This window comes from Mugil cephalus, chromosome 21, assembly GCF_022458985.1.
Source record: "Mugil cephalus isolate CIBA_MC_2020 chromosome 21, CIBA_Mcephalus_1.1, whole genome shotgun sequence".
Classification (NCBI taxonomy): Eukaryota; Metazoa; Chordata; class Actinopteri; order Mugiliformes; family Mugilidae; genus Mugil; species Mugil cephalus.
Window position 1 is genome coordinate 11,221,789 of NC_061790.1, and position 11,556 is coordinate 11,233,344.

At 39.4% G+C, this 11,556-nt stretch overlaps 2 long non-coding RNA genes across 2 annotated transcripts; both read left to right on the forward strand.

The window, feature by feature from the left end:
* Positions 1–615: 615 nt before the first annotated feature.
* On the forward strand, positions 616–1,386 carry LOC124999223. The gene is made up of 4 exons (XR_007111174.1): positions 616–691; positions 800–843; positions 975–1,058; positions 1,172–1,386. It is a non-coding gene; the product is annotated as an uncharacterized LOC124999223 (long non-coding RNA).
* A 5,205-nt stretch (positions 1,387–6,591) lies between these two features.
* LOC124999222 lies at positions 6,592–9,662 on the forward strand. Its single transcript, XR_007111173.1, has 5 exons — positions 6,592–6,854; positions 8,520–8,594; positions 8,703–8,746; positions 8,878–8,961; positions 9,074–9,662. It is a non-coding gene; the product is annotated as an uncharacterized LOC124999222 (long non-coding RNA).
* Positions 9,663–11,556: the final 1,894 nt, after the last annotated feature.

Sequence of the window (11,556 nt, forward strand, 5' to 3'; positions counted from 1 at the left end):
TACTCTGTCAATGAGTAATTGAATAAAATAAATAAATTAAAATTAAAAAACTTGTTAGAAATATTAAGCCAATGTAAAGTTTTTAAACTGCAATGGCATATTCGTTTGAACAGGACTCGTCTTTGGGCTCACCCCCCCCCCCCCCCCCAAAATGCGTGAGAGTGCCACGAATTGCCGAACAAAAGAAAACAACACATAAAAATAGCACATATTTCAGTAAACCATTTTGCTAAATTAAGATCAATCTAAAAGGAATCTTGTTTAAATGTATGTAAAAAGATTTCTACTAAATCACTGCTTTGAGGGTCGTACATTTCCTTTATTCCTTTATCTCAACATGGAGCAATCGATACAAACTGTGAGCTAGAATAATCTATCTACCAATTTAGTGTAACACTTATCTATAAGGTGTAAATTAATGATGAATGCATTCAAAATATTTTAAAGTACTATAAAACTTGCTTAAATGTTGTCACTGATTTGCATCTTTGTATGTAGATCGACATCAACTTCATTACCGTACTGGTTTGGTTGCAAGTTAAGCATTTAGCATTTTGAATTAACAATTTGAATAGAGGTTTGAATTTTGATAACAAATTTTTTAATGATATTGCAGATTTCCGTCGAGTTTGTGGGCAACGCTGATGCGTCTGACCATCACCACAAAACAATTCTGATCTCTTCCCAAGAAGTAATCCTTCAGTGTTAAGTGCACATTTCCAATACATTTTAAAAACATGGTCTCCAAGAGTGTATTTATGAAGTATGTGCGGTGTTTTTTCTTTTCTTACTTGACCAGGATTCCATGGAGTGGACAGCATATGGTGAACAAGGTTACTACAGGTTAGTGCAGTCTAAATTACAACGACAATACAATTCCTACTCTGCTCATGGAAATATTTCGGCAACATTACCAGGTTAGTAACTTATGCATGCATGGCTTACTAATGGTAGATTTTATATTTTCCATGTAGCAACGTGGGCTCATCTGGATCCTCCACTGGCAATGATGGTGAAATCCCAATGGAGATAGACTAACATGATTATGAAAACAACAGGTAAGACATTTTGGCGTTTTTTTTATTTTTATTTTTGTATGTTTTGTATGACGGAAGTGGACTGTCTAAATTCAGCAGTGCATGTACATGTGTTTCTTTTGTATTTCATACAGTGTCAAGGAAATGGATGAAGATTTGCTGAAAACTCTGCTGCATTCCACATGAACCTGCACACCCCAACCGTAATGCAGCTGGACGACTTATAGCTTTAGCTTTCTTATAGCAAAGGCAAACGGAATAATGACGCAAACATTTCAAGACAACACATACTTTTTACAAGCACAATTTAGACTGAACTAAAGAATTTACACTGGAAAAATGATGCTAAACCACCATAAAAGCTGCTTTTTGAAGCATTAACCCTACGTAGCTATGCAGTATTAAGAGAATGTACAATGTAATGTATGATATTATTTTAGACTGAATGTATATCTGATGTCAGTTCTATTCACCCAATTTTGCTCCTTTCATTAAAGTCAAAAACATGAAGAAACCCTTTCTTAGCCTTTTACTTTTGTGGAACAGTTGTTGAAGATCCACAGGTGGTGAAGTGAATTTACCTGTATGATAACCTTTTGACTGAAAGCACAGATGATTACAGTTTCTCAAAAACCTTCTATGGCTTTTAAGTCACGACAGCTAGTTTTACATGAATTTTGTCAACAAGCCCCATCCCCAACCAGAACCGAATGTATTTGTGCACTTTGACTTCCATAACTGTGACTGTAACCCCTGGTGTCTCTATCCTGTAATTATAAATAAAGTGTTGAGATGATATGAGCTGTGTGACATGGTGCATTATCCTGATGGAAGTAGCTGTCAGAAGATGGTATACTGTGGTCATAAACGGATGGACATGGTCAGCAACAACACTCAGGTAGGCTGTGGCATTTAAACCATGCTCAGTTTGTACTAAGGGGTCCAAAGTGTGCCAAGACAATATTAGATATATAGATTAATAATGATTTGGCCAGTGCGCTGGGTAAGTCATAAGGGACGGCAGAGAGTAAGTTAGAGAAGATGGGAGAAATTATCTACGATTATGGTCAGGAAAGATTTGGCATTAGTGAGAAATGGAAGAAACTGGACGGAGAGGTAGTGAGGTCTAGGCCTCAGCAGGAAATCGATAGACTCACACAGGAGAGGAGAATGCTAAAGAAACAGTGGAAGAAAAGCTACAGAGGAGGAGAAGAAAGGTATTAATTGCTTACAGGCAGGTGTGAAGGAGCGGTTGACAGCGCTAAGAAGGGTGGAGAACATTAGGAAATATAGGAGAAGGAAAGAGCGTCCAGAGTAGCATTTTATAGGGATTCGTTCAGATCTGTGAAGTCACTATTTGGTAAAGAGAAGAATGGCAGCCTGATGGTGCCGAAGCAGGAACTGGAGGAGTACTTGGAGGAGGTACATAAGGATAAGGAAAGGTTTAGGAAGATGCCACTCCCCTCTGAAATTTCACCAATTGGGGAGATAAATACTCTGTGTGATGAAAGCCCACCAAGGTGGAAAGAGGTGTACTAAGATTTCTTTGGAAGTTGATGAAGGTATTATGGAAGAAACAGGTTATCCCGAAGGCCTGGTATAGAGCAGGGGGGATTTTTATTCCCAAAGAGAAGGGCTCGGTAGAGATAAGTCAGTTTAGACCAATTAGTCTTGTTAATTTTGAGGGGAAGGTGTTCTTCAGTGTTGTGGCACAGAGGCTGTCCAGTTACATGGAGAAAAAAAAGCGAGAGAAGAGAGACCTGTATGTTGTATTTCTAGACCTTTGCTGTTTGTTATGGGAAGCTTTTGATTTTTTTTAGAATCCCAGCCAGTATCAAAGGTCTAGTCAAAGCCTGTTTTGTAAATATACAGCTCTGCTTTACCACAGCAGAGTAGCATAGCAGCAGGTGGAGGTAGGCATCATGGCAGGGTGTACAATCTCTCTACTAGCCTTTACAATGGCTTTGGAGGTGATTATTAGGGCCTCGAGATGGGTGGTAGGTGGAGAAAAGCTGCATGGAGGGCATCGTCCCCTCCAATTGGGTCCCTTCATGGATGACATGACATTGTGACGTCAACTGCTCCATGTACTAGTAAACTGCTGGACAAAATTAACAGCAACTTGCAGTGGGCTGGGATGAAAGTGATGTATCTCAATTATTAAAGGAAAGGTAGTAAATAAGAAGTTTGTCATAAATGATGAGGTGTTTCCCAAAATACCAGAAAGGGCAGTGAAGAGTCTGGGAATGGGGTGAATGCTAGTCTTAGTGACAGAGCGCAGTTCAAGGATTGAGGCAAGAAATAATGCAAGGCATTTCGACCGGTCAGGGCTCCCAGGTAAGCTAAGGTTAAAGGTTGTCTGTCAAAGGCTGAGAAGCTTGAGAGGATGATTAATTCATCAATCAGGAGATGGCTTGGTGTCCCAGGCTGCTTAAGTGGCACAGGGTCGTATGGGAAAGGCATACTGGAGCTCCCTGTAATTAGTCTAACAGAGGAGTTTACGTGTGCTAAGGCTAGACTGCAGATGACTCTTACGCAGTCCAGTAGTTAGGTGTACAGCCCCCACGGTTAAAACAGGGAGGAAGTGGAATCCGAGAGACGCGATACAGGAAGCACAGGCCACCCTCAGGCTAAGTGATGTCATAGGTCATGTAGCAATGTCAGCAAGCCTATTCGTGACAAGCCTATTCGTGACAACTGTACAGAGGTGGATTTTTTTCTAACTTGTTCGTTTATTTTTTTATTGACGTTTAAAATTCTGCATAATTAAGGGCGTTCCTGCTTTGAGTGACAGGCACTGCCAGAGGCTGTTAGCTATTAGCGTTGGTCTCTCTGCTAGTTCTCACCTGAGCCAATGACAACCTTTTGGCTGAGTTTGAGGTTTTGGTCCATTTGGATCATTTTAAATAAAAAATAATAGTTGTCTGCTTTGCTGCACCTCCCACAAGACCATCTGGTAAGTGGGAGACTTATTCTTATGGTCGGTGTCAGTGCCCAATATAGCCAGTCCAGCTGAAGTTAACTATCTAATTAGCCAGCTAATGAATAAGCATTAAGCTAGCCTTCCAGCGAGGCTCCGGTTTGTTAGCCAGGCTAACGGGAGGCTATCTATCAAACCGCAACCGAAGTCAGAACAAATATAATAATTAATAATACTTTTCAGTGAAGTGTGTCATAAAGCTAGTGTAGATATTGAAACGAGGTTTATATGTTAGTAGTTTAAGTTAGACTGTAATATAACTTCGAAGAACCAAAATGTAGATATGCATAATAATATTCCGTACACATACACATTATGTACACATAACACATACATTATTTTATTTGTTCGTCTGTGTAAGATTCAGGTGATCCAGATTTTCTAAATGAGATGAAGAACTGAACTAGCAGGACCTGAAATCTGGGCAGAGAACACTTTGAAAGTCATCACTACATTGCTGATTTTTATTACAGCCCAGATGTGAAATGTGACTCATAACTTGCAACGCTTGTAACGCTAATATATATATTTTTTTTTAATTAAAGACATTAATCTCTAAATCATGACTGTATTTAATGTATTATATATTATATTTTAGTCAGGACAAATGGCATCAGCCTCGGATAGCAATTAGCCTAGCTTGGTAGCCTGAGCTAACCCGGTTCAGGCTGCTTTAGCTTCACCCCAACCCGACCCCCATATCCATATTTGGTGAATCCGAGTGTGGGTGGAGTAAACCTCAAAGCTGTTGGTTGAAGTCCCATGTCCCATTACTTCTTACCGGCTGTTGACTAGGCCAGTTAGCTGGTGGCCTTTAGTGTTTCACTTTCATTCTTAGGCAGAGGGTGAAGTGTTGGTTGAAATGTAGTTCTCATGTCCCATCACTTCTTACCGGCTGTTGGCTAGGCTAGTTAGCTGGTGTCTTCTTGTTGGTTGCTTGCTGGAAGCTGACTGCTAGCCTGCTGGTTGGCTTTTCAGTTGGACTAGGCTTCAAAATGTGTTTTGCCTCAGATCATGGCACAAGGGATTGTAACATCCGGTTACTTGAGTTACTGTTGCTTTTCTATCATCTCCAACCAGTCTGCCCATTCTCCTCTGACCTCTCACATCAACAAGGCCTTTTCGTCCACACAACTGCCACTCACTGAATATTTTCTCTTTTTCAGACCATTCTCTGTGAACCAAAGTGATGGTTGTACATTAAAATCCCAGTAGATCAGCAGTTTCTGAAATGCTCAGACCAGCTTGTCTGGCACCAACAAACATACCATGTTCGAAGTCACTTAAATTTGTGAGCACTTAATGAGTGTTGAAGTTCTTGTTTCACAACTTGGACACTAACTAACTATCCAACAGTATAAGGCTGGGATAAAAATGTCCCATAGAGAAACACAAGGGCATTTAAACATTATGAAAGACTGGGACATCCAGGTTTTGGATGAATGATATTTCTGCATAATCAAAAAGCTGTAAACAACTTTTTTTTTTCTTTCCCCAGAGAGGGTTAAAACCAATGAAAGGAGGCCACATTTGCATGGCTGAACAAGTCAGCCATCAGTACGAAAGTGTCAAAAATCCCAAAATGATTTTACAAGCATTAAGACATATCTATGCTCACAGCCAAAACATTAGCTACACAAATAAAAAATAAAGAATCCCAGTAAAATAGTCCTGCAATGAATCCCCTTTGATGGCTGTAATAACGTTTAGTTGACACTGAAACAGTGTCAGAAAGATGGTACTTCACCTGTATGATCTTTTGTGGAGGACGTAGTTTTTGGTGCTGGTAAACTGGACTGAATTCAACACAAACACAACCCCATGATTAATGCAAGACACTGAGAATCAAATTGAATGTACAAAAACATTTAGAAGCAACAGAATCATACATTCAAAATCCCAACAAAAAAACAAACAAACAAAAAAAGGAGACATTTCACAGTAAAAAGCAAAGAGAAGGCAGACAAACTAGAAATGTGAATCAGTAGCAGATATGAAGTCAGGGGTCACTATTTTACAGGATCAGAGGTGCCGGCGTCCCTTACTGCGTCTGCTATGATGAGGAACCTGGTACAGAAGAGTCAGGTCAGCGGCTTATGCTATGTCTTACTAAATCTGAGCTAAATTCAGAAAATTAGGCTGTATTACTACAGTTCTAGATGTGGTTATTTTTTGTTTAGCTAGGATGGTGAGTTACAGTTGATGTCTCATAGAAAGTAAATAAAATAAAAATTGATGCAACTTGAAGGCTTCTGATAACATGTCAGACATACAGTATGTTGAGAGCAGCTGGGAAATGTTGGTTAGCCTTGCCTTAACTATTGACATGACTTGGTCTACGATGAACACGAAATGCCTTCAATCAATTGGGTTAAGATGCACAAAGTATTTACAATTCTGATCATTTTGCAAACTGAACAGAGATATATATATAAAAAAACATTCTTAAAATTTAAAATGCTTGACTGTTAATTCTGTTTGTGCATCTACAAATGAGAACGCACACTGTGAGAATATGAGTTGTCTACCTGATGAAATCTGACCACACTGTGCAGAAGCTCACGTAGTAGTTGCACTGTGGTTTCGCTCTGGTCTCATTGCTGAGAACCAACCTCCTTCTCTGTGAGAAACAATTTTCCTCTTGTCGGGGAGTGATGTGATCAGAAATATTGTAATTCAGAAGGGATCTAATTCACATAGGCATGTGTAGTCCAGCCTGCGAGGATGGCTGGATTTTATTTCTTTTTCTCTCACCTAAAACCGTGGCCCAACAAAGACCAACACATGGATTTCACAGACTAGGATGAATCGACGTTCTGAACCTGAGTGTTTTTCTGGTGAGTGGAGCTAATGTCTTTTTAGGTCTTAGAGGGAGACTTGTTGAAAATGTTAAAATGTAGTCGTGTTGCTGTTTTTGTTGTTTGTTTTGTTTTTTGTTTTTTTTGTACTGTGGGATAAATAAAGGATTCTTATTTTATCCGTCATCTTAAATATAAATGATATTTTGGTGTATAAGAGAGGTGGATAATACACCATTTTCTCTGTAACATAACAGAAAGTTATACAATATATTTAGTAACATATCTCATCTTTTTACATCAAGAATCACTGCACATCACCCCTGAGATCTCTGAGAGATACTTGTGCTTGAGAAATTTGTGAATTTCGTTACCACCAGCATCAGACTTCACCAAATCCTCCAGGACTGAAAAGATTTACATTGCCATATTAAATTACTATTTTGAAGTCATCCCTCTTTGCTGTGTAATAATGGGCTCTGGTCATTGAGCATTGATTGCTAAAGCAGTTAATACAACAAATGTTCTTAGGAGGAAAACCCAAAAAGCAATATAAACTGAAATACAACCACATTCGTTTGTTAGCCCTGTGATGGACTGGTGACCTGCTGTGTCGCACCTCTCATGCTATAGTGCGCTATTAGCTATTAGTTATAAAACAAGATACTTGTAAAATTTACTGATAAGAATGTGAAATGTGGAAGTACTAAATCATTGCTGACACCTGGTGGAATAGAAATGCACACCCAGTAATAGGACAGAGTACAGCGATATGTATTCAAATCATGTTCTTATACGTTATCGTTTTAATCTCTTCTGTTCTACGAGAGACACAGGGTTTAGCTCAGTTTCTGCTTTCAATTTATTATTAAGGAGCTGACACTTAACACTCATATGTCACCTGTACAGTAACTTGTCTTCCACATCCCTTTCATATATCCACTGTGTGTATTTTAACATCTATTAAGTTTTCACACGTATCCATCTCAGGCTAGATACATCGATATACCTAAAAACGATTACTCTTGCAATGAGTAATTGAATAAAATAAGACAAAAAAATAAATAAAAAAATGTTAGAAATAATATTAAGCCAATGTAAAGTTTTTAAACTGCAACTGAGATATTGTTTTGAACAGGACAGTTTGCTCACAAGATGACGTTAAGGGAAGTAGCACACGTAGAATTGCTGAACAAAAGAAACAACGACATAAAAATGATCATATGTGTCAGTGTAAGTGTACGCATTTTAGGCTGAAATTAAGATACATGTTAAAGAATTTGTTTAAATGTGTGGGTAAAAACTTTGGCTTAAAATGTTTGCATTTGGCTGCTTTGATGTGGATCGGCTGAATTTATCATTTAGTGTACTGGTTTGTTAGCATGGAGCATGTTAGCATTGTTGAGCTAGAAGTTGAATTTCACTAACCAATTTTGGTAACACTTTCTATGAAAGTTGTATTTATAATGCCCTATGAATGCACTCATAATATTTTATAAGGTATCTATAAAGCATTATAATGGTCATTATTACCATCTATACGTATTCACAAGTCGTCATAACCAACTTCATGATGCATCATGACAACTGGTTATGAATGATTATAGCTTTAATTATATCTAATTATACAATTATAATTATTATAATTATAATAATATAATTATAATTATAATTAATTATACAATTTTTTTAATGATATTGCAGATTTCCATCGAGTTTGTAGGCAACGCTGATGCGTCTGACCATCACCACAAAACAATTCTGATCTCTTCCCAAGAAGTAATCCTTCAGTGTTAAGTGCACATTTCCAATACATTTTAAAAACATGGTCTCCAAGAGTGTATTTATGAAGTATGTGCGGTGTTTTTTCTTTTCTTACTTGACCAGGATTCCATGGAGTGGACGGCATATGGTGAACAAGGTTACTACAGGTTAGTGCAGTCTAAATTACAACGACAATACAATTCCTACTCTGCCCATGGAAATATTTCGGCAACATTACCAGGTTAGTAACTTATGCATGCATGGCTTACTAATGGTAGATTTTATATTTTCCATGTAGCAACGTGGGCTCATCTGGATCCTCCACTGGCGATGAAGGTGAAATCCCAATGGAGATAGACTAGCATGATTATGAAAACAACAGGTAAGACATTTTGGCGTTTTTTTATTTTTATTTTTCTATGTTTTGTATGACGGAAGTGGACTGTCTAAATTCAGCAGTGCATGTACATGTGTTTCTTTTGTATTTCATACAGTGTCAAGGAAATGGATGAAGATTTGCTGAAAACTCTGCTGCATTCCACATGAACCTGCACATCCCCACCCTAATGCAGCTGGACGACTTATAGCTTTAGCTTTCTTATAGCAAAGGCAAATGGAATAATGGCGCAAACATTTCAAGACAACACATACTTTTTACAAGCACAATTTAGACTGAACTAAAGAATTTACACTGGAATAATGATGCTAAACCACCATAAAAGCTGCTGTTTGAAGCATTAACCCTACGTAGCTATGCAGTATTAAGAGAATGAATAACGTATATCTGATGTCAGTTCTATTCACCCAATTTTGCTCCTTTCATTAAAGTCAAAAACATGAAGAAACCCTTTCTTAGCCTTTTACTTTTGTGGAACAGTTGTTGAAGATCCACAGGTGGTGAAGTGAATTTACCTGTATGATAACCTTTTGACTGAAAGCACAGGTGATTACAGTTTCTCAAAAACCTTCTATGGCTTTTAAGTCACGACAGCTAGTTTTACATGAATTTTGTCAAAAAGCCCATCCCCAACCAGAACCGAATGTATTTGCGCAGTTTGACTTCCATAACTGTGACTGTGACCCCTGGTGTCTCCATCCTGTAAGTATTAATAAAGTGTTGAGATGATATGAGCTGTGTGACATGGTGCATTATCCTGCTGGAAGTAGCCGTCAGAAGATGGTATACTGTGGTCATAAAGGGATGGACATGGTCAGCAACAACACTCAGGTAGGCTGTGGCATTTAAACCATGCTCAGTTTGTACTAAGGGGTCCAAAGTGTCAAACCACTGCCAAAGTGTGAGAAATTATCTACGATTATGGTCAGGAAAGATTTGGCATTAGTGAGAAATGGAAGAAACTGGACGGAGAGGTAGTTAGGTCTAGGCGTCAGCAGGAAATCGATAGACTCACACAGGAGAGGAGAATGCTAAAGAAGCAGTGGAAAAAAGCTATAGAGGAAGAGAAGAAAAGCATTAATTGCTTACAGGCAGGTGTGAAGGAGCGGTTGACAGCGCTAAGAAGGGCGGAGAACATTAGGAAATATAGGAGAAGGAAAGAGTGTCCAGAGTAGCATTTTATAGGGATTCGTTCAGATCTGTGAAGTCACTATTTGGTAAAGAGAAGAATGGCAGCCTGATGGTGCCGAAGCAGGAACTGGAGGAGTACTTGGAGGAGGTACATAAGGATAAGGAAAGGTTTAGGAAGATGCCACTCCCCTCTGAAATTTCACCAATTGGAGAGATAAATACTCTGTGTGATGAAAGCCCACCAAGGTGGAAAGAGGTGTACTAAGATTTCTTTGGAAGTTGATGAAGGTATTATGGAAGAAACAGGTTATCCCGAAGGCCTGGCATAGAGCAGGGGGGATTTTTATTCCCAAAGAGAAGGGCTCGGTAGAGATAAGTCAGTTTAGACCGATCAGTCTGGTTAATGTTGAGGGGAAGGTGTTCTTCAGTGTTGTGGCACAGAGGCTGTCCAGTTACATGGAGAAAAAAAAGCGAGAGAAGAGAGACCTGTATGTTGTATTTCTAGACCTTTGCTGTTTGTTATGGGAAGCTTTTGATTTTTTTTAGAATCCCAGCCAGTATCAAAGGTCTAGTCAAAGCCTGTTTTGCAAATATACAGCTCTGCTTTACCACAGCAGAGTAGCATAGCAGCAGGTGGAGGTAGGCATCATAGCAGGGTGTACAATCTCTCTACTAGCCTTTACAATGGCTTTGGAGGTGATTATTAGGCCCTCGAAATGGGTGGTAGGTGAAGAAAAGCTGCATGGAGGGCATCGTCCCCTCCAATTGGGGCCTTCATGGATAACATGACATTGTGACGTCAACTGCTCCGTGTACTAGCAGACTGCTGGACAAAATTAACAGCAACTTGCAGTGGGCTGGGATGAAAGTGATGTATCTCAGTTATTAAAGGAAAGGTAGTAAATAAGAGGTTTGTCATAAATGAGGAGGTGTTTCCCAAAATACCAGAAAAGGCAGTGAAGAGTCTGGGAATGGGGTGAATGCTAGTCTTAGTGACAGAGCGCAGTTCAAGGATGTAGGCAGGAAATAATGCAAGGCATTTCGAGCATAGACCGGTCAGGGCTCCCAGGTAGGCTAGGGCTATGGTGTTTGCAGTTGGGTTTATTGCCCAGACTAATGTGGCCATTGACAGTGTGTCTGTCAAAGGTTGAGAAGCTTGTAAGGATGATTAATTCATCAATCAGGAGATGGCTTGGTGTCCCAGGCTGCGCTGTATGGGAAAGGCATACTGGAGCTCCCTGTAACTAGTCTAACAGAGGAGTTTAAGTGTGCTAAGGCTAGACTGCAGATGACTCTTACGCAGTCCAGTAGTCAGGTGTACAGCCCCCACGGTTAAAACAGGGAGGAAGTGGAATCCGAGAGACGCGATACAGGAAGCACAGGCCACCCTCAGGCTTAGTGATGTCATAGGTCATGTAGCAATGTCAGCAAGCCTATTCGTGACAGGCC